Genomic DNA, 23,920 nt, shown 5'->3' on the forward strand with positions numbered 1-23,920 from the left:
GTAATTTCTTAAGTACCTGACGCACCTGGGTAACATGTTGTTCTATAGAGTCAGAATAAATCAAAATGTCGTCTAAATAGACCACAACGAATCTTCCCAGAAACTCACGGAGCACATCATTAATGAGATCCTGAAAGACTGCCGGAGCGTTAGATAAGCCGAATGGCATGACCAGATACTCATAGTGACCTGATTGAGTACTGAATGCCGTTTTCCACTCATCCCCTGATCTGATTCTAATGAGATTATATGCTCCTCTCAGGTCAATCTTAGAAAAAATAACAGCCGAACGTAGCTGATCAAAGAGGACAGAGATCAGAGGCAGAGGGTAAGTATTCTTTACTGAGATCTTATTCAGGGCTCGAAAGTCAATGCAGGGTCTGAGGGAACCATCCTTCTTCTCTACGAAGAAAAAACCTGCACTTAAAGGGGATTTAGATGGCCTGATAAACCCTTTCTCAAGACTTTCTTTCACATACTCATTCATGGCCACAGTTTCAGGACCAGACAATGCATATAACCTTCCTTTAGGCAACGTGGCACCAGGAATTAACTCAATGGTACAATCATAAGGCCTATGGGGAGGCAAAATATCCGCATTGCCCTTGGAAAACACATCCAAAAAATCTTGGTATTCTCCAGGAATATGTGCGGACCTGGCAGCAGCTACTCGGATAGGAAGTGTAATACATTCTTTATCACAGATGGTACTCCATTGTAGGATCTCCCCAGACTGCCAATCTATGATGGGATTATGAAAGGCCAGCCAAGGGTGACCCAGAACCACAGGAACTGCTGGACAATGGGTAAGAAAAAACTCAATCTTTTCAGAATGTAGAGCTCCCACCGAGAGCAAAACAGGAGGTGTACATAGAGAAATAACCCCATTGGATAAGGGACTCCCATCTAAACCATGCATGGTGATACACCTACTTAAGGTTAACTGAGGAATACCTAAGGCCTTGGCCCATGTTAAGTCCATAAAGTTTCCTGCAGCTCCACTGTCCACAAAAGCAGAGACCGAGGAACAGAGGCTGTCATAAGAAACTTTAGCAGGAACCAATAGTGAATTATTTGAGGAGATGAGCTGTAGACCAAAGTGAACCCCCTCACTATTCACTTGGTCAGGAAGTTTCCCGACTTGTTTGGGCAACTACGGGCAAAATGTCCCTTACCTCCGCAGTACAAACACAGACCAGAATTTTGCCTCCTGGTTCTTTCTTCCGGAGACAATTTGGAGAGACCAATCTGCATAGGCTCCTCCATGTCTACCGGAACGGAAGAAACACAGGGAAAAGAAACTACAGATGCCCCTTTCTCAGTCCTCCGCTCTCTGAGCCTACGATCTATTTTAATAGAGAGCTCCATGAGTTTATCAAGGTTCTCAGGAGCGGGATACTGAAGGAGGCTGTCTTTTATAGATTCAGATAAGCCGAGGCGAAACTGACTGCGCAGGGCAGGATCATTCCAGCCACAGTCGTTCGACCAACGGCGAAACTCTGTACAATAATTCTCTGCAGGATTCCTACCCTGTCTTAGAGCACGCAACTGACTTTCTGCGGATGCCTCTCTATCAGGGTCGTCATACAATAGCCCTAAAGATTTCAAAAAGGCGTCTACAGACGATAAGGCCGGATCGTCTGTCTTTAAACCAAAAGCCCAGGTCTGAGGATCCCCCTGAAGCAGATAAATTATAATTCCAACCCGCTGAGCCTCCGTACCTGAGGAAACTGGTCTTAAACGAAAATACAGTTTACAAGACTCTTTAAAATTAAAAAACTGTTTTCTATCCCCAGAAAAACGGTCAGGCAGATGCATTTTTGGTTCAGGGATGACCCTCGGGGAAGTCCGTAACAGATCTTCCTGTGAGCTTACCCGGAGGGACAGATCCTGAACCATCTGGGTAAGTTCCTGAATCTGACTAACCAAAAACTGGCCAGGATTTGGCCCAACACCGGTGGGATTCATGAGGCCGACAAAATTCTCCCAACTGGATAAGTGAAAAAATTAACTCCTGTTGAAAATTTTTTTTTTTTGTCTGGCCGGTGATAATGTTACGATTCCTGTACTCCAGACTGGAGAAGATCTTATGGCAGAGATCTGAGTACAGGAATGAAATACAGGTTGTGGGAGCTGGAGAGCCTAGTAACCCCTGGCGCCCTAACTCCGTTGTCTCGCCCGTGTTATCAGAAATCCCCTGCGAGACTATGGTTGCTTGAGCCCATGGCAGCCGCGTTCGAAGGGCGGATTATGTCTGCCCAACCCCGATGCCCCCGCAGGTCTTAATGGGAGACAAGGGGAAGTCCGAGACAGGGTGATAACAAGGGGCCCTCTGACTAAGCAACCAAGCCAGGGGTTACAAGCTAACTAAACTAAATCAAAAGGTATGTGCGGACTAGCCGCCAGGGAAAAGGACAACCAAAGATCCACGGATCCGACACTCCTATCCGGCACCGCTGGACACCAGAGTGGATCTTGTGGAAGCGGAATCCTCCGCAAAGCTCCAGAACTCAAAATAAACACAATAATAAATAGTAGCGGACAAGCCGCAACACACGGCTGCGCCGCGACTCACGAACGCCACCAGATGTTAAAGGTGCTCGATCAGACTCCAGGAACAGATGGTAACTTCCGAGTACAGGATCACTGAGAACAGGAACAAACGAACAGACCGGGACTGGGAACTCTCTCTGCAGCAGAATCAGGCAAACAGGAAGCTATCACCGGCGTCTGTGAGGAGTCCTGGGAGTGCTTTTAACAGAGAGTCTTCCAATCAGCTGTTTGGAGGCTGATTGGATTAAATGCCATGCAGCTGACAAGCTGCATGGCCAGGGAAACAGATGAGTGATAATTACAACATGCCGTGCAGCTGCATGCTACACAGCCAGGAAACCAGTGATGATATAAACTTAGACCCAGCAACGGGGAACACGATCCGACAGTGGCGTCCCCGTTGCTAGGCGCCGGCCGCACTGACGAGCGGACCCTCGGCGCCTAACACAGCCTTGCACTGAGGAGACTCAGATCTCAGTGACCACCAGTCTACTCTTTGTGCTTGTCTACTACAGTCATACCGCAGTGGCAATGCCCAATTCCATCTGAACTTGGAAGCCAAGCAGTGCGGGCCCAGACAGTACCGGTAAGGGAGACCTCCGGGAAGATTGGGTACTGTAGACCAATATCACTGGAGACGTACTCCGTTGGGGTACTAGACGATGGCACAGGGAGGTGTAGGCTTTCTTGATGACAATTTGTTGTCACAGGCTGAGCATGGTATTATATCACTGACAGATGACGATGCTGATAAAGTACTTTTCGACCAGATTGAATTTGACGCACTCCCCGCAGAAACTACCACTGATTTGTACCACCAGGTACTAAAACTTAGTAAAAGAGAAATTGACCTCAACCTCCACGGTCAATTCCTATCAGAATATCACCGCAAAAAGCAAATCCCTAGAGGGTTTCGTGTCAACAATATCCCAACCATAGGGAGAAATAACCCCTCTTTCTGTAGCCGCTGGTGCGGTGTGCTGAACAAATGTTCATTAGATTTAATGCTACTAGTCATCGAGGAAGTAGGCACTGAACTGAAGAAAGTGAGGACCCAGATTGACACATTCAATCATTCACATCTTTCCACTATTAGGAATGATAAAACAGGTAACTTCCTTGAGAAGTTAAAAACTCAAGTTGACAATTACAAGAAGGAGATCACTGCATTTAAGCGGAATAAATTGACCACAGTAGTTTCAGACTACCAGAACCATACAGTTTATAGGTGGTTATTAGGAGATTCACGACCCAGTAGACAACAAAGAGGTTTCCGACCACGACGACAGGGTCGACGACATTACGTCACCTCTGATACTGGTTCATCTGCTTCTGCATCAGACACAGACCATACTGATAGCCGCCGACCACACAATACAGCTTTTTTAGGCCAGAGCACAGACACAGGCCTACCGCCCAGCGGGGGACGCGCAGACCCCATCCAAGGAAGGGGCGACGTGTGGAGAAGCTGCAGAGAGAAAAACAAAACCTAGTCTTTAATCTGACCAGTAGACCTTTTGACAAGGCCACACTAAGTCTCCTCTCCCGTGGCCTGTCATTCGTACCCACATGTCCCCACAAAACCTTTGATACGACCGTTGACATGTACAAGTTTGGGCGTAAATTGAGATTACGAGAGCACTTTGGTGAAAGCAATATTGAAAGTCGGTCCCCTTTTCGCCTTCCATCTACCTATGATCCACCATCTATAAACCCCAGCATTAAGACATACATTCGGTTGGTGGAACAAGATATTAACATAGGCCCTCCCAAAAAAACTTTTGACAACCTCTCCAAACCAGAAAGGCATGCATTAAAAGCCCTGCGTGATGACACCACCTTAGTCATCAGACCGGCAGACAAGGGGGGAGCCATTGTTATACAAGAGTGGGATGACTATAATAGCGAGATCTGTCGACAGTTGTCCGACACAACGACATATTCATGCTGCGCCACGAATCCCATACCTAAGTTCAAAGAACAGGTTGACCGACTGTTACAACATGGTCTCCAATCCAAGTGGATAGACAAACAGACTTTTGATTACCTCACAGTCCCACATCCAGTATGTCCTATCATCTATACTTTGCCGAAGGTCCATAAAACACTCTCTCACCCACCAGGTAGGCCTATTATTTCTGCCAGACATTCACTGCTTCAACCACTTGCAGTTTTTGTCGACAGTATCTTACAACCATTGGTACAGCGGTCTGATAGCTATATCAGAGATACCATGGATTTCCTTTCCAAACTCTCTGAATTACCACAACCCTGCGGAAACATCAAATTGGCAACCATGGATGTATGCTCATTATACACGATCATTCCACATGAGGATGGATTACAGACACTGAGACAGGCACTATGCAGCAATCCCCCTGAGACACCACCAATTGACTTTATCATTCAACTCGCCGAAGCAATACTGAAACTAAACCATTTTTCCTATCTGGATAAGTATTATGTACAGAGATCCGGCACCGCAATGGGTTCTAACTTGGCACCGGCATATGCAAATCTGTTTATGACGGCATATGAAAAGACGCACATAATTCCATTCTATGGGGCTCACATTCTCATGTACAAACGTTTCATTGATGACATATTTATCCTTTGGACTGGAACAACTGAAATGTTCAACACAATGGTTGAGAAACTAAATTCCCTAGAAAATCCGGTAAAATTTACACACCAGATCGACAATCACCGCATCAACTTCCTGGACATTACAGTATCAATTGAAGATGACATAATCAATACAACGCTTTTTAGGAAGCCCACCGATAGAAACACCCTTTTGCTTTCTACCAGCCAACACCCTCCGGCACTTAAAGAAAATTTGCCAATCTCACAATTTCTACGAGTTATGAGAAACAACACCAATCCAGTCATTATGGAACAACAACTGATGGATATGTCTACTAGGTTCCATGAACGTGGATATTCTGACAGCTGCATCCAACGCTGTCTGCATAAAGCCCGCTTGAAGTATGTATCTACTAACAGCAACAGCAGTGGAGCCACCACAAGCACCAACCCCAAGATGGAGAGGATGATCTTCACCACTACGTTTGATAGCCAGTCTAGTAACATCACCAAAGCCCTCCGCAACAGGTGGCCTATCATCACCACGGATAGCTCATTAAAAGCAAAAAATATGCGACCTCCAATGATGGCGTACCGGAGGTCACCAAATTTGAAACAGCTACTGCTAAGACCCACAATGAGCCCTACGGCACCAGTTAGGACGACTTGGCTACAAGTACAAAAACCAGGGTGCTACAAGTGTACGGGCTGTACCACCTGTCGTAGTATGCTGACTGGCCCATCTTTTCCCCATCCGCACTCTGGACGGCCCATCAAGATCAAATATAAACTACATTGTCTTATGGACCATGTTATTTACATTCTCACATGTCCTTGTGGGCTATATTATGTCGGCATGACATCAAGGCGTTTTAGGGACAGAATGGCCAACCATAGGACCACCATTCATCAAGCTATTGAATCTGGAAAAGCAGAACAGCCAGTTCCCAGACACTTTCTGACACTTCATCATCAGGTATCCAACCTCAGGTGCAAACTCATCGACTGGATACCCCCACTAGACCGTGGCGGTGACCGAGTACTGACTTTGAAAAGAAAGGAAGCATATTGGATTCATAGACTTGACACTATTGCTCCCAAAGGAATGAACGAGAACAATCCGCTTTCCATATTTCTCCGATAGTATATACATTCCCCACACGTCCTTAGGGACTCCAGCATTGGACATTGTGTGATGGCTGTGCCATATATGCCCCCTAATCTAGTCCCTAGATGGTGGTCATATGATGGCACATTCTGTCCTATTCAAACCATTTACACAAATAAACCGGTGATTATGGTCATTAACGTTCCTTGACCACAGTAGCTGGCACTCTGCGGATATTCTGTTGTTTACTATAAATGTCCATATCTGTATAATTGTCCCTTATATAATATTATTGGTATTTACTGTTCCTAATAATTTCTTTTTGATCATAGTGGCTGGTGTTACAAATTAGCTCTAATTCTGCTAGTGCTTTTTTCTTTATTATCATCAGCAATACAATTGTTGTATTTAGATCACTTCATACTCTGAACATATATGTGCAGCCCGCCCAGGTCTCCACTATACCCACAGTTAACCTATGCTATTAACAGCGGTCAGCCGTGTGTATACGAAGGCATGACACGCACGACGAGAATCAGTTGGAACGCATCACTTCCGGTATTGACCGGAAATGACGCATCGGAATAGCGCGTCTCCATGACAACCGAGGCAGCGCCAGCTACACTACATGGCGTGCCTCTCGAACATAAGAAACACCTCTGTGCACCAAATAATTCTATAGCACACTGCTATAGACTCTTGAATATAATTAACCATATTATTCAACATTACCACGATACCGGCGGAATTGCACTTCCGGTTTCACCGGAAGTGACGTAACGGCACCCCCAGCGCAATGTTCCTAGCGTCCATTAGCACATGGGTATAAATTGGGGACCTGGGAGGCAGGTAAGCAGATCCTGGTTCCTCCCTGATTTGTCTACTATTGTTACCTCCATTGGATGGATTGACTGTTTGGCAGACACCTTGAGAAAGGTCCTAACAATAGGACCGAAACGTTGGTGAGCCCCTTGTTTTGGTTTATGTGCATTTTGCTTGTACCTGAATTATGGAACCAAGTTTGCAATTAAATGACTTTCTTTGCTGAAAAACCCAAGTCTGGAGAGTGCTATTTTTCTCCACGGAAGTGTGGAGATATACCGTACTATATATATATATATATACATATATATATAAATATGTATATACAAAACTACAGTATATATATATATATATATATATATATATACACACACATAAATATATACTGTACATATATATTAGTATTTATGGAAGGTGGGTGTGTCCTTGCCTGAGACACGGGGAGCAGTGGCTTGATGCAGGACAACACGTAAGCTGGCACCCGGATGATGAACTGGAGTGCTGAAAGGCAGTGCTGGGAGAAATACTGTGTCTTGTAGCTGTACACAGCCCTGGAATCACGGACACTGATAAAGTAAGCAAGAGCGGATTCCATCTGCCTGCCCTCTTCCTCCCGCTGTGTCCCACCCCCTTCCTCCCGCTGTGTCCCGCCCCCTTCCTCCCACTGTGTCCCGCGCACCAGAAGAAGGACAGTGAGATCCAGCACAGCCGCAGGCTGCAAATACGCATCCAATTGGACAGCCGCCGGCATTCTGGCACTACTCTGTGGCGCTGTCTGTATGACGGCTGTCAGAGAGTCAGTGTCAGCGGCTGGCGGCTATAGCGCTACAGATCGGATCAGCACTTAAGGTCTGATCTGTGGTGGTTGACGGGGGGCCCTGTCAGGGAGGGGGGCCCGGGTTACTTACCCCCTGGGACCCCCCCTTATTCCGGCTCTGATCTACACACAAATTTCTGCGCAATTTTCCTTTGCGGTAAACACAGCAGCATCCGTGGTGGCAGGAAATGCCTCTACCCAGTTTGAGAAAACATCAGTGCACACCAATACATAACAATAATTCCTAAAGGGTGTTAACTGTACGAAGTCGATTTGTATTTCCTGAAAAGATCCGTCTGCAGGAGGGATATGGGATGGCTCTGTTGGTATTGCTTTACCAATATTCTTCCTCAAGCAAGTAAAACAGGTCATTGCTCTCTTACCTGCATGAGAATAGAATCCTGGCGCACACCAGTAGGCTCTCATCAGCCTGCACCTACCCTCTTTGCCTAGATGAGTCAGACCGTGTGCCACCTCAGCTAGACTTGGAAGGTATGCTCTGGGGGCTACTGGCTTACCGTGTCCACCTGCCCACAGTCCTGAGGACTCCTGGCCATACCCCTTTGTCCTCCAGACTGCCTCTTCCTGCAGGGAACACAAATTTTTTTGTATCTTAATTTAACTATCGTGTGTTTGCAATGTAGAGTACCATGAGCATAACTCAAAAAAAAAGAAAAAAGAAACATCTCTAGAGGAGAGAAAGAAGAAGAAAATTAAAAAGAAAATGTCAGGTTTGCCATTCACCAACAGACATATCAGTGTCTATACAAAATTTCCCTTCACCAGTATTCCCATTCTCTACCCTTTGTGCATGACAAGGCACACTGCAGTAATACTGGTGTCATCGTGCTGTTGAGATATACTGGGTTCGGGCAGAACTCTGAAGGACCTAGGCATGTGGAGTTTGAACTGTACTTGGGTCCAAGTATTGTACTACCCTGTGTGAACGCAAAAGATGAAGAGGAAAACTGTAGAGAAACAGAATAGAGGTTGGTGACAGATGAGTTTGTAGAGGTGAAGATTTTATGAAAATTTTGACAACTGGATTGGGCACTACGGGGAAGTGATTCTCTACTTGGTCTACTCCTTAAAAAAAAATTCTGTGTGTCTTATCTCTACTGGGACTATCCCAGCCATCAATTCAGTGTCCTGTCCATCCTAAGTTCATAGGGAACCCGGTATCTGTGAGTTAATTTCCTCTACCTGTGATGGACATGCATCTAGAACAGTAGAATGCAACATTAGTCTTCAAGTTTTGTCAAAGGGTAATGTTGCATTTATTTTGTTCTTCCCATTAGCCAAATCTGTGTTTTCTATATGGCATATGATTCCTTACTATATGTCCCTTGGTCCCATCTATGTGTTTAATAATGTGGCTTGTGTTTTCTGTCTAGGGGATCTATATTGACTATGTGTCCTACTACTCCTACAATCTCTTGCAAAATGCCCTCCTTCCTACAAGTGTAACATATTCTAGGTCTTTTCCAAACAGCAGGGGTCTGGGATTTGGACTGATGGGTCTTTCCTGTATGTGCCAGTATACTTACCATCCTCAACCTCTCCACCTGTTGTTCTCTGCGCCTAACACTATTCTTGTGATGTTCAATAGCACACTATCTAAGATTAGCTACTGTGACCCCTTTCCAATTTTGCAAAGAAGTCTGCACCCTGACACTCAATGCCTTATTGAGCCCGTCCATTTGAACAGAGACAGCCATCTCCCATTTGCCGAATTAGTGTTTACCAGTGGTCTTATCCAGATGGAGAGTTTTCTATTACTGCAAGAGACAAAAACAAAAAAAAGTTTAACAAGCTTCTAGGTCATGCGAAGTATTTCATTCAATCCTTCTCATCCAGTATTAAGGGTCTGTACATGGTCCAACAAACATTTCCAAGCTCATCTTTACTAGGGGCATTACTAGGAATGAATACCTCTTATATGGTAACTGAAAGAAATACCCAGGGGTTACCTTGTCTCTGTCCGCTTTCCTACTGGCAAATACTAATGTGGGGACAGATTTTTCTCCATTTCTGACGTTACTTTCTTGATTTTTTTTTTTTGGGGGGGGGGTTTACTATATATGTACATGAATGATACCGTACTTACCTGTTCCACTGGTCTCAGCCACTTCCCCCACAGGCTACTGCTCTTCTTTTACCGGTTGGATACTCCTCTGGGTGCATGAGAAATGGCTGAAAATGATTAGGTCACCTTCTCCTCCTAAATAAAACTTCAACATTTATTAGTACATATATAGGTTACAGTCATATTTTTCATATTTTTATTATTTTCTATAGTTTGTATGCTGGCCGTAACTGCTTCCACATCTACATAAGGCATACTTGCATTCTCTTTTTTTTCTTCCTGTTTATTTATTGTTGCTACAAGTTCAAACAGTTCTTATATTTCCATTCTTGTCTTATATGACTTTGGTTAAACATACCACCTGCAATACCTTAGGATCAAACTCACCAACCCCTCTTGCTGTCACAGGTTTAAACAATTTGTATGTCTGACCCTTTGTTTACGGGATTTTATCAGACATATTCTTATCCTTAAGTTCTGCAATACCTCTGGTTCAAAGCTGCCCACTTTAGGGAATGGTACCCTATCTTTGTCAGTCATACATACCCATTCAGACAAATAGTCTTCCGTGTGTGATCCATATTTACCACACATAATAAACCTCGCTGACCCCCTGGGCCGCGGCACCTCAACCTGAACCCTAGTTACCAAACGCCCACTGCTTGTGCAATTGGATCCCATCGCGGACTTTTTCCTTTTTATGCAATCCCCAATGCACACCGCAGATAGACGGTGAAAGTTCTTAGAGTGCTTTCACCCACTCCTTCTCCGAGTACCACGACTCACTCCAATAGTGACCACCGCAAACCCAGTGAGGCCCCTATCTGGTATCTATTTGCTGGAAGTGTTTAGGAGTGACTTACCTATTCCAGTGAATATACACCGCTGGAGATTTTCCTGAGAGAGACCAGCGAAAACTCCCTATACACTTTTATACAAATCACACTTGCGTATGCTCTATACAGCGCTAATGATACCGTGATTTTACGCAAAAGTTCGTAAAGGGGTATCCAGTTGCGCTATATATATATCGCACCCACAAATGCGCGGTCCAATCGCACACCATATAGGTACTTGTTACCTATCTGCCGTACAACCACGGGTCGATGTAGAAACTGCGACCCTCAGTACGGAGCGTAATACAAAAACCTTTTTACTTCAATCGCAATACTATGCACTATCACGCTCCTCTGCAAATCACCTCACGATTTGCGTATTTCAATCTATATTAACGTGAGTCAGCCACTTCACGCCACCAAGCCTCCTCTTACTTGATGTACCACGGGACCCGACTTCCGGGGTTCAGTTCCACTCACTCCTACGTTCGCTCTCTCAAGTACACTTTGTCTTTTCTGTACAGAAAATTTTGATTCATTCAGATAAGCAGCTTTACCCCCAGAGGCAATACAGTTTTTAAACTAAATTTAGAGTAACCTGCTTTTGAAATCTGATAGTAATGTGCTATTGTAGCATGGCTACTGTCCCACCTTTAAACTAAATGAACTATCATGTGGTTTTATTATGCGCACAGAACCCTACGCAAGCTTGCGTAATTACGCAACCGTGCATACCTCTATGCCACGTGTGCGGCCTTGCGCCACGTGCACGTTTTTGTACGCTGTCCTCATGTTCCGTATCACGTGTACCAATGTGCGTACGCAATAAAACAACTCACACAACTTCTTTAAATGTGAGCAATACTAACTACTATTGCCCACTAGACACAACTTGTTCTGTATAAACTTTTATGCAGACCTGCGTTTGTGTCTTTATACTTACTTCCTTAAACACAGTTATTTTAGTTTTTACTATATAGCAACAAATGTATCCTATTTCACACAGATCTAAATGAATCTAGCAATAATCAATAATTTAAATGATATGATTCAGATTGGATAACTATCTTGCAGAACATACACTGGTATAAATATACACATAATTATAATAATATTATATATTTGTACCATTCACTGGTCTCCTATGAGACTCATTTACCCATTCAGTGCTTCTAATTTGCATATCAAAGCTATGTGCTTTTGCCTGCCTGTAAAAGTGGTTTTGTTTTTTTTACTGCTAAGAAAAAGCAGTTACACAGGTTAATTTGCATTTCAATGGCTATCTTATAGCAAGCAGATTCTACAAGTCTTGGAAGGAAAAAGAGAGAAAAAACCTTTGTTTATATCTGTGTGTAATTCTTACACTAAGTATTCATCTATTAACTCTCTCTAGGCCCAGCTGAAACTATTTGTAATTGACTATGGCATGGGTTAAATAAATGCATTGGTAACTCATAAATGGTGTTTGATGTGACCAAGGAAAGCTGATTATTCTGAGCAGTGAAAATCAGCCATTTAGAAAAATGACCTTCCCAAAATGGCCGCTGCTCCTCCCCCTTCCACATCCATGAGGGTTACACAAAATGGTGGACAGGCCATGTGGTTAGTCCAAAATGGAGGACAGACCATGCGGCTTCCTTTGTCACAAAGAAATCACACATCATACAAGCTCCAGAAGTTATTTTAGGCCTCAGTTAAAAAAAAAAAACTATATCAAGGCTATGCAGCAACTTTTAAATATACTTTTAAACCTACTTAAACAGATAAACAATCCAATCTGAATCAAACACAATATGACTTATTTGAACCTTGTTTTGCAACAATAAAAATACATTTTAGCATCTTAAATATTATGAGAAACGCATTGTCCCTTGAAATTTCATATCATTGGCTTACTGATAACACAACAATACATTAGCGTGGATGTTATTTTCATCAGCTTCGCAATGCATCCATCGGAGCCGGTCAATTACAGCCGCGTTTGTAATATACAGTGCATCATTAAGACCCTGATATCCCGTAAGAGCCCCCATCTAAGAAATGCCAAATTGATTTCTCACAAATATTTAAAATGCCCGCTCTAATATATATTGTAAATGCCTGCATCTCTTATTACCATATCCCATGAATGTGCGCTATACATCGCAAAACATTGTATCCCATAAGAGAAAACAATACACCCACACATTATCTGATTTCCAAAGCTCATTGATGTATATATTTGTTATTAAAAGGATATGGATTCAATATATATTACAAAGTACAGTATACCTATAGTTACATGATTACAACTCACACAGTAAGCAGTTAATACATAAAGTTACATACAGTTACATGCCAGCATACAATACCATTATCCTTAAGTTATATAAATTCGTCTTTCCATATCACTCTCTCTCTCTCTGTAAAGTAATGCTGGGACTCCATCTTACTCTGAGACCAAACAGGAACTGCCTTCCTGTGTGATCAGCAAGGTGTTATCTAGTTTGGGGGAGGGGACTCTCTCTCCTTCATGATGAGTCACTAGTTTCTTTGTATATGCTGAACAGGTTCAGCCTTGGGGACGTCCAAAGGGGCTGGCCTGAGTTTCCTGTCCACCACCTGTTTGGAATATCTATTGTTCTAATAAAAGTGATGTTAGCTTTTATACATTCAATCATAATTATCCGCTGCAATGTCCCACAACTTCACAACAAGCATCAAATGAACCTACACATCAATCTGGTTGCTTCAATAGTAAACATGACCGGTCTATCTGGTTTCGTTCAAATAATACACGTACATGACATTACTTCAATATATATATAATTTTAAATCATCATGGCGCTTGATATTATTATAATTATGTACTGTATGAAATAAGTGTCAAATCCATCTCTGTGGCATGTCCGTGTAAATGCGTGTGTTACCATATATGGCTGTGCTCGCTGCGCGTGTTTGCAAGTATAGCGACTCATTATGTGTGTAGTTTGTATGTTCTCTTTATGTAATATTTTTTGACTTCGACAGTGGTCAAGTCTGGAATCCATTCTTCCAATCAACATTCTGGAACTAAAGGCTGTATACAACGGTCTTTTACAAGTGGCACACCTTCTACAAGTTCAGGCCATTCAGCTCCAGTCGAACAATGTAACGACGGTGGCCTATATAAACTGACAGGGTGGAACAAAGAGCAGGGATGCAATGTCAGAGGTAAAAAGAATCCTCCTCTGGGCAGAAAGGCACGCGTTGTTGCAATCTTCATTCCGGGAGTGGACAACTGGGATGCGGACTTCCCCAGCAGACATGCTCCCTATCCAGGAGAGTGGGGCCTCCATCTGGAGGTGTTCACGGAGGTGACAAATCTTTGGGGTGTACCTCAAATAGATATGATGGCCTCCCGTCTCAACAAGAAGCTTTGGAGGTACTGTTCCAGGTCAAAAGACCCACAAGCAGTGGCGGTGGATGCCTTGGTAACTCCGTGGGTGTTCCAGTTAGTGTATGTGTTTCCTCCACTCCCACTCATTCCAAGGATTCTAAAACTCGTAAAGAGAACAAGAGTTCAGGCAATCCTCATTGCTCCGGACTGGCCAAGAAGGGCTTGGTACGCGGATCTTCTGGATCTACTGCTGATAGATCCGAGGCCTCTTCCTCTTCGGGAGGACCTTCTGCAACAGGGGCCGTTCGCTTATCAAGACTTACCACGGCTACGTTTGACGGCATGGAGGTTGAACACCAGATATTAGCTCGGAAGGGCATTCCGAACAAGGTTATTCCTACCCTGATACAGGCTAGGAAAGGAGTAACGTCTAAACATTACCATCACATTTGGAAAAAGTATGTATCTTGGTGTGAATCCAATAAGTTTCCTACGGTGGAGTTTCAACTGGGACGGTTTCTCCTCTTCCTGCAAGCAGGTGTGGATATGAGCCTGAGGTTGGGATCCATAAAGGTCCAGATTTCGGCCTTATCCATTTTCTTCCAGAGACAACTGGCTTCCCTCCCTGAGGTTCAGACTTTCTTGAAAGGGGTTCTGCACATCCAACCTCCCTCTGTGCCGCCAACGGCACCCTGGGATCTTAATGTGGTGTTACAGTTCCTCCAATCGGATTGGTTCGAGCCTCTACAGGAGGTTGAGGTTAAGTTTCTCACGAGGAAGGCTGTCACTTTGTTGGCCTTAGCTTCTGCTAGACGTGTGTCGGAGTTGGGGGCTTTGTCTTGTAAAAGCCCCTACTTAATCTTCCATGAAGATAGTGCTGAGCTCCGGACACGTCAGCAGTTCCTTCCAAAGGTTGTGTCGGCTTTTCATATTAACAAACCTATTGTGGTGCCAATTGCTACTGACTCCTCAATTTCGTCAAAGTCCTTGGTCGTTTTAAGGGCTCTGAAAATCTATCTGAAGAAGACTGCTCGTCACAGAAAATTGGACTCTCTGTTTGTCCTGTATGATTCCAAAAAATTGGGTGTCCTACATCTAAGCAGACTATCTCTGGCTGGATCAGGGTCACTATCCAGCATGCATATTCTATGGCAGGATTGCCGTGTCCCAAATCTGTTAAGGCCCACTCTACTCGTAAGGTGGGTTCTTCCCGGGCGGCTGGCTGGGGTGTCTTGGCTTTACAGCTTCGCTGAGCGGCTACTTGGTCTGGGTCGAACACGTTTGCTAAGTTCTACAAGTTCGATACTTTAGCCACTAAGGACCCAAGGTTTGGTCAATCGGTTCTGCAGGAGCCTCCACGCTCTCCCCCGCATTCTGGGAGCTTTGGTACATCACCATGGTACTAATATGGTCCCCAGCATCCTCTAGGACGTAAGAGAAAATAGGATTTTAATTACCTACTGGTAAATCCTTTTCTCGTAGTCCGTAGAGGATGCTGGGCGCCCGCCCAGCGCTTCGTGTTCCTGCAGTGGTTACTTGGTTCAGTACTGCTTTGTTCTTGGTTAAGTACTGTTTTGTTACTTGGTTAAGTATTCTTGTTCAGCCGTTGCTGAGTTTTCAAACTGGTTAGCTTGGTTTGCCTTGTGTGTGTGAGCTGGTGTGACTCTCGCCACTATCTGTGTATAGTCCTTCTCTCGAAGTTGTTTGTCTCCTCTGGCACAGTTTCTAGACTGAGTCTGGTAGGAGGGGCATAGAGGGAGGAGCCAGCCCACACTATTAATGTCTTAAAGTGCCCATGGCTCCTGGTGCACCCGTCTATACCCCATGGTACTAATATGGACCCCAGCATCCTCTACGAACTACAAGAAAAGGATATACTGGTAGGTAATTAAAATCCTATTTTTACACAGAATCACACTGCACAAAAAAAGCAAACCAAAAAAGTTAGCAATTGGGCAAAACTATGTTGCACTGCAGGTGGGGTAGGTGTAACATGTGCAGAGAGATTTAGGTTTGGGTGGGGTGTGTTGAAACTTAAATCTAAATTGCAGTGTAGAAATTAAGCATCCAGTATTTACCCTGCGGCGGTGAGTCAGAGGCCTCAGACACAGGAGCGGCTGCGGTAAGCAGCACTGTGGGGGCATTATCTGTGTATCTAGCACTGAGGGCATCTGTGTATCTGGCACTGCTGGGGGCATCCATGTATCTGGCACTGCTGGGGGCATTTGTGTATTTGGCACTGCACTACTGGGACATCTGTGTATCTGGCACTGCTGGGGGCATCTGTGTATCTGGCACTGCTGGGGGCATCTGTGTATCTGGCACTGCTGGGGGCATCCATGAATCTGGCACTGCTGGGGGTATTCATGAATCTGGCACTGCACTACTGGGGGCATCTGTGTATCTGGCACTGCTGGGGGCATCTGTGTATCTGCCACTGCTGGGTGCGGTGACACAGGGTCGGACGGAGGGGAGGAGAGGTGCGCTGTGCACTGAGCTCTCCTCCGCAGCCACAGGAGCAGGTGATCCCGGGTGGCGGCCGTGACACAGGATCGGACTTAGGGGAGGAGATGCGCGCGCTGCGCTTTTCTCCCCGGCGCTCAGATGAAGCAGCAGGAAGCAGTATCAGCGGGAGCAGCAGCAGAGCCCGGGCAGCAGCGGTGACTGTGTAAGGCAGAGTCAGAGGCCTCAGACACAGGATCGGCGGCGGTAAGCAGCACTGTGGGGGCATTATCTATGTATCTGGCACTAGGGGCATCTGTGTATCTGGCACTGCTGGGGGAATCCGTGTATCTGGCACTGCTGGGGGCATCCGTGTATCTGGCACTGCTGGGGGTACCAATATGAAACACCAATATGAAGTCACTTTTGGCCGCCAATAATTAAGTAGATAGCTCACTGCGACTTGCATCGGTGGATACTAAAGTACTGGAGCAATAAATATTCCTCTGGTGCTGGAACGGCTCTTTCGAAAAAACCATCTGTCCCCGCTTTTCTGACCACAGATGATTGGTAAGAAGTGCTAAAGGATTTTTACACTACTGGAACCCACCTGGCAGTGTGAGTGCACATGTGTGACCTGAATTCATGCATGCACATTTCCGGAGTAGACACAGGGCTAGAGAGAGACAGTGGATCCAGTAAGATCCCTCTCAACCAGGAACCCATTGCAGGTGTAGTTTTCAGAGTTTGCTGAATACTGGGTAGCCACATTAAACCCCTAATAATGAATGGACACATTGCTAGAAACATCTGGAAACTAGAGTTTCGGCATTGTAATAGGCCCATTAGTGCACATGAATAATAAGCCCCTATATGTAGGGTCGTTTCATGCTACAGAGATTTGTAGTCAATCGATCTGCAGTTGCTCGTCTGTTTCACTGTGTTCCGAGCTAACAAATGTAAAACATTAATTATAACTTTTAAGGTCCATACACACTGAGCACTTTCCCCCCCTGCCCAGCGATGTCAGCGGGGGTGAGCGGCTTTCCATAGCAGGACGCTATGGAAAGCCGCTCACCCTGCCGTTCATCTACTGGTAATACCAGTAGATGAACGGCGTCTGCCAGCGATGAAGTGGGAGCGTGCATCAGCGCTCATCGCTTGTCCATACACACTGTGCGGCTTTGAGCTGAAAGCAGCTCAACACACCAAAAGTGACATGCTTTCAGCTCAAAATCGTCCAGTGTGTATGGACCTTAACTCTGACTATGATTACTGCAAACATGTTTACATTTTTTGACCAGTTCTTGCAGATAAAACTCAGCTGTGGCAAAGTGTAATGAGTAAGTAGGAAACAAATACAGATTTCTGCATTTTTTAAACTAATATTGTTGTTGACACAAATAATTGAAAGTAGTTTCAGGTGCAAAATGTGTCATATTAGTGGTATAATGATTTTGCATTTCTGAAATGTATTTGACATTCAGGTCCTGAGTCGGACACAATGATGCAATACCAGACACAGTTGAGTGATTTTTCATTCCTTCTGCATATTCATCCAGATAGTGAACTTTAGATTTCAGTTTGAACACAAGCCACCCAAATTTCAATCTCTGCACATGTTACAACTGCCCCACTTGCAGTGCAGCATGGTTTTGCCCAGGTGCACAGGTACTTACTCTTTTTTGCTTTATTTCCCATACTTACCGACAATCTGCCTGCCCCCTCCGGGAGGAGGCAGCCAGGTCGGAGCAGCGGGGTCATGGCTATGATGGATGACGACGTTTAGGTGGGATTGGGGGCGTAACCGCACGTTTGAGTCATCTTGGCCCCGCCCTCTGCCCAGCAACGCCGATAATATTGGCACTGCAAGGCAGGGGGCGGGGCCGGGATGACGTGAATCGCGTCATCTGAACCCCAGACCGCCCACTTTGAATGTGCCGTCGGGAGTTTGTCAGGGGATTGAGGCGGGTTGCGGGCGATGGGCGATCGGCCGGGAGACTTGCGCACTCCTCTGGGGGGGCCGGGAGCGCCACCCGATTTTCGGGAGCCTCCCGGCCATTCCGGGAGAGTAGGCAAGCATGATTTCCAAATTGAGACACATGGAACTTGCAGTCTCAGAAATGTTTTGAAAATGTACTGGGCATTCCTGGGTTGGTGACAGGGAGATGGCTTAGCGCACAGAGATGGTCCCTTTTCTGGGCATGTTGTGGGTGTGCTGCTGATAGTGGTTGCGTACACAAGCACAGAATCATTCACATAGGAGGCTATATACAATAGAGAATCCGCACATGCCATAAAGCAGGTACAAGTTTCAATTGTTCAATCGATAGCACGTCTAAAGACACCCAAAGCAGTATTTCAGCGTATACAGATACTGACAGTAGGCATCTCAGTCCTTGCACATTCGGACACACATGGATGTACACCATAGAAGGATTCTGTAGCAGCTCTGGCATAGAATCACAGAAGTGCGACTGGCAAAAGAACGCAGCTGCGTCCACTCAGATTGAGGCCCTCAGTGTTGTATTACGCAGCACATTCCTTGTTTAAGTAAATGCATAGAACTGTATTATATATCCCGAATTATGGGATTATGACCAATAAATCTATTATTGTTACACGTCATGTATCAAAAACTTTCCAAGCTGTTCGGTCTATAAAGCATTGATGAATAACACACTTCATTTTACACACCCTTCTCAGTGTGTTCCCACGACTCAATAGGAATTTATTATGATCTCTTTTACCTTTGTCCAAAGCATTACAAATCTCCTTTTACATCCTTAGTGACCCCTACAAACAAATCAGTGTTATGGAGTCAATGAAGCCGAGTTGCAGTCTGCAGGCACTTGTTATCACTTTGTTGGTATGCTTTGAAAAAACAAAATCTGAACACTGAAAAAGTACAAAGAAGAAAAGATAACTACAAAGGAAATATCCCTTATAGATATATTACCAGAATATGGGCCTAATTCAGCAAGGGTTGTAGTTGTGCGAACCCTTTACACTAACATGCGAACCTTTTACACTAACAAGCGAAGCGCTTGCATGATTAGGGTTGCCCCCTGCCTACACAGCCTAGCTGCAAAGGCTGTCAGCGGGCAGCCATCTTTTGGGTTGCAGCGACTGCGTGTGACGTCAGGCAGCCACCGTGGCACACCCCACATATAGTCCGGACACACCTCGATTGGGCAAAAAGGTGCGTCGACGCCAACAAAATGCACCACCGCGTCACCGTCCTCGCCAGGACCTAAACTGCGTTCTGAAGAGAACCGGCGTGTGCGCATGCTCTGAAGTGCTAAAATCAGCAAATAGTGATTTTAGCACTTCAGTGTATGATGCTGAATTAACCCCTATGTTATATGGACATGTTATGAGTTCCTTTCTAGTTTTGGAAATTGGGGAAGAAATGTGCTGGTGCACAGAGTATATACTATGAGTAGGTTGCACAGCAATATTAAGCAAATACTGAGCAATAATGTTAAGATTCTAATCAAGTAAAATAGTATTCCTAAAGTGATAGCATACGGGACGTTAAAGTTCAGTTTTTATGTTTTCCCCCAGTTTTTATGTTTTCCCGCATGTTATCCTGAAACAGGTGAATGATGCTGGGGACGATTGTATCTAAGGCTGAGCTGAAATCGACAAACAGGACCCTCACGTAGGTACTGGGAATGTCTAGGTACTGTAGAATGTAGTGCAGGCTCAGGTTGACTGCATCCTCGACACACCGATTCGATCGATAGGCGAACTGTAGGGGGTCCAGTTGGGGGCCATTCACAGTTTTAAGGTGATTCAAACCAGACGCTTGAAAGTTTTCATGACCACAGACGTCAGTGCTATCGGTCTGTAGTCGTTCAGGTTCGTGATAGAGGGTTTCCTGGGGACCAAGACGATAGTGGATCTTTTGAGGAAGGGACTCTCTGTAGCTCGAGCGATTTGTTGAAGATCTTGGTGAATATAGGGGCATGCTAACCCGCTCATCCTCTCAGGGCACATGGTGACACTCAGTCAGGACCCGGAGCTTTCGTGGGTTTGGCCCTTTTGAACAGTGCCTTCACCTCTTCTTGGGCAACTTGCAGTGCCTGGAGTTGGCCGTCGGTGTTGGGGACATCATAGAGTGGATTGTCTGAGTCGCAGGGGACTTCTTTTGAGAACCTAAAATAAAAGTGGTTCAGCTCGTCTCCTAGGTCTTGGTGCATGGTGGTGGACTTCAATGTTTTCTTGTAGTTGGTTATGAATTGCATTGCTTTCCATACAGATACGGGGTCATTGTGTCACTGACCTGGGTTGGGAGTGTTGAGAACTCGGGGGTTCTTCTGATGATAGGGTAGAGGAACCACAGCTGGGCCGGAGCAGGGATGGCCGGATGTAGGTTTTCCTCATGCAGAACTTAGCCGTTGTAACCGACGTGTAATGCTAAAGAATAGTTGTGGCCAAGGCTTGGGGGCGATGCTGAAGTACACAGAAGAATGCAGAACTTGTGAGCGATGCTGAAGAGATGAATGAAGATTTGAGAACGAAGTTGAAGCACACAGAAGAATGAAGAACTTGTGAGCGATGCTGAAGAGATGAATGAAGATTTGAGAATTATGTTAAAGCACACAGAAGAATGAAGAACTTGTGAGCGATGTTGAAGAAATGAATGAGGATTTGAGAACGATGTTGAAGCACACAGAAGAATGAAGAACTTGTGAGTGATGCTGAAGAAATAAATGAGGATTTGAGATTCAGTGTAACTCTGGAAGTTTGGGAGGCGTTCCACTTAGGGATACCCTGTAATACTGGAAGCACAGGAGGTGTCCCTCTGAGAGATACACTGTAACGCTGGTAACGCAGAGAATGTCCCACTGAGTGATACACTGTAACGCTGGTAGCACAGGGAAGGTTCCACTGAGTGATACACTGTAACGCTGGTAGCACGGAGAAGGTTCCACTGAGTGATACACTGTAACGCTGGTAGCACAGGGAATGTCCCACTGAGAGATACTCTGCAACGCTGGAACACAGGAGATGTTCAGCTTGAGAACACGCTGAACGCTGCTAGCACTGGTGATCATTGGAAAAGACGATACTCAGGCGCAGGGGCTCTGTACGGCGTCTGCCTTTGAACTTCCCGCCCTCTCCTGATTGGCGGAAGGGGCCGATGACATCACCTGCTCACCACGCTCTCGTGGATGCCGGGCACAATGGCGGCACCCACACCCCGGGAACCCACCCAAGGCAGCGCCAGCAAGACGCGACGACCCGGAGCCCACTGGGGGCGACGACCACCGGGAGACCCAGCGCACCCAGAGCGGTAAGCGCGGCAGCCGCAGCGCCGCGAGTGTGACACATTGGTGGAGAGATTGTTTTTCAGCTTGTCCGAGAACCGCTTTTTTGATAGCATGATTTCTTTAGTCAGAGGAGCTCCTAGTTTGGTTGTATAGTGCTCTGTTACCACTGCTATAGGCCTCCTCTTTGGCCCGACGAAGTTGCCTGAGCTGGGCTATGAACCAGGGCTTGTTGTTGTAAATGTGGTAAGTCTTTGTAGGTACATACATGTCCTCACAGTAGCTGATGTAGGATGTGACAGTGTCTGTCAGGTCGTTCAGGTCGGTTGCCAAGGCATCAAAGAGCCCCCATTCTGTTCAGTCCAAGCAGGTCTGGTGCTTCATCTTAACCTCGTTGGTCCATTTCTTAACAGTCTTGGCAACAGGCTAAACCGCTCTCAGCTTCTGTTTATAGGTAGGGAGTAGGTGGACGAGGCAGTGGTCAGATAGGCCGAGTGCAGCACGCGGGATAGGCCGAAAGGCAGACTTGAGGGTAGTGTAGCAGTGGTCAAAGGTGCGCCCTTCCCTAGTGGGACACGTGACTTGTTGTTTGTACTTAGGTAGCTCCTTGCTCAGGATAGTTCTGTTGAAGTTGCCCAGCACTATAAGCAGAGATCCTGGGCTTTTTTCGCGCAGGCGAGGGGGTCGATGTACATTTCCACAAGGACAATTGAGCAAATTCCACTCACTTTGCCAATGAGCGCACGTTCGAGAGCAGGATCACGGGAAGTGCAGACCGGTGCCCTAACTAGGGCGCAAGCGCGACAGCCTCCCCTCTGAGCCCAGGTCCTTCTACTAGGGCCGACATGAGGGCCTCTGTCATTCTCTTTCTGGCCCCGCCGAGCTGCCCTCCAGTCGCCGCCCAGGCTGCGGGGGGCCGCGGCTGCTCGGTTGTCCACTTTGGAGTCCACAATGTCTGCATCCCTGCCACACAGGGCAGCAAGGGCTGCAAGGTCCCATGATCCACCCGCCGATGGGCTCGAACATGGAGTAAGCATCGCGGGAGCGCTCCAACTTAGGAGGACTTCCCTGCTGTATTGGTCACCGGTGGGGTAGACAAGGGCAGGGGAAAACAGCCATCTGCAGCATAACCTTGGATTGTAATCGCTATAATCATTATTGCTATAACTTATTGCTGTTAATCCAATGAATTTGCATCCATGCCTCCCAACATTGAGGAGAAGAGCGGAATACAAAAAAGGAGCATGAACTAGTGGTATGAGGCATGGTCTCTGGGAGGGCCAGACTGCCCATCTGGCAAATGCCAGAAGGGCGGCAGGTGGGCCAGTCCTGTCAGAGAGATGGATGGCCGCTCGCACATCCGGCTCTCTGTTGTAGAAGTTCCCCGGCCCCCTGCCCGTCTCCATGGGAATGGAGGCGTGCAACAAGTCCATGCCCCCCTTGACTCACGGCACACCCCATTGCTAGTACATGTGTGCCCCCTTTCCGTCGCTGGTCTCAGGGTACAGGGCATTGCCATGTTATGCACCCATTTTTTGTGATGCTGGGGGCATGCACACACTTCCAGAGCTGCTGGGCTGTCCCCAGTCCCTCTCGCTAGCAGAGGCATAGCTAAGGGGGGTTAAGCAGGGCATATCCCTGGGCACCTTGGCACGCCCAGCAGAGGGGGATGCCGCTGGTGGCCAGGGCATCATGCCCACTCGCCTCCGCTAATGCTCTGCATTCCCCCAGAGCTGTCCCCCATCCTGCTGCTATGTGAGGGAAGAAGAGCGCAGTGCCTCTCCTGCCCCTCAATGTGCTGCATCTGCTCTCCATTTGGTTTGTTAGCCAATCAGTGCTCGCGGACCAGCTCCTGATTGGCTGCCGGTCCACGAGCTCTGATTGGCTAACGAACCAGCGCCAAGATACCCCTCTGCTCTAGATTGGACTTCATGGAGCAGCATTGAGGGGCAGGAGAGGTGCTGCGCTCTCCTCCCCTCACATAGCAGAGGCAACGGTGAGTCAGGGCAGGGGTGGTGGTGGTGGTAATGTATATA

This window comes from Pseudophryne corroboree, chromosome 1 (genome assembly GCF_028390025.1).
Source record: "Pseudophryne corroboree isolate aPseCor3 chromosome 1, aPseCor3.hap2, whole genome shotgun sequence".
NCBI lineage: Eukaryota > Metazoa > Chordata > Amphibia > Anura > Myobatrachidae > Pseudophryne > Pseudophryne corroboree.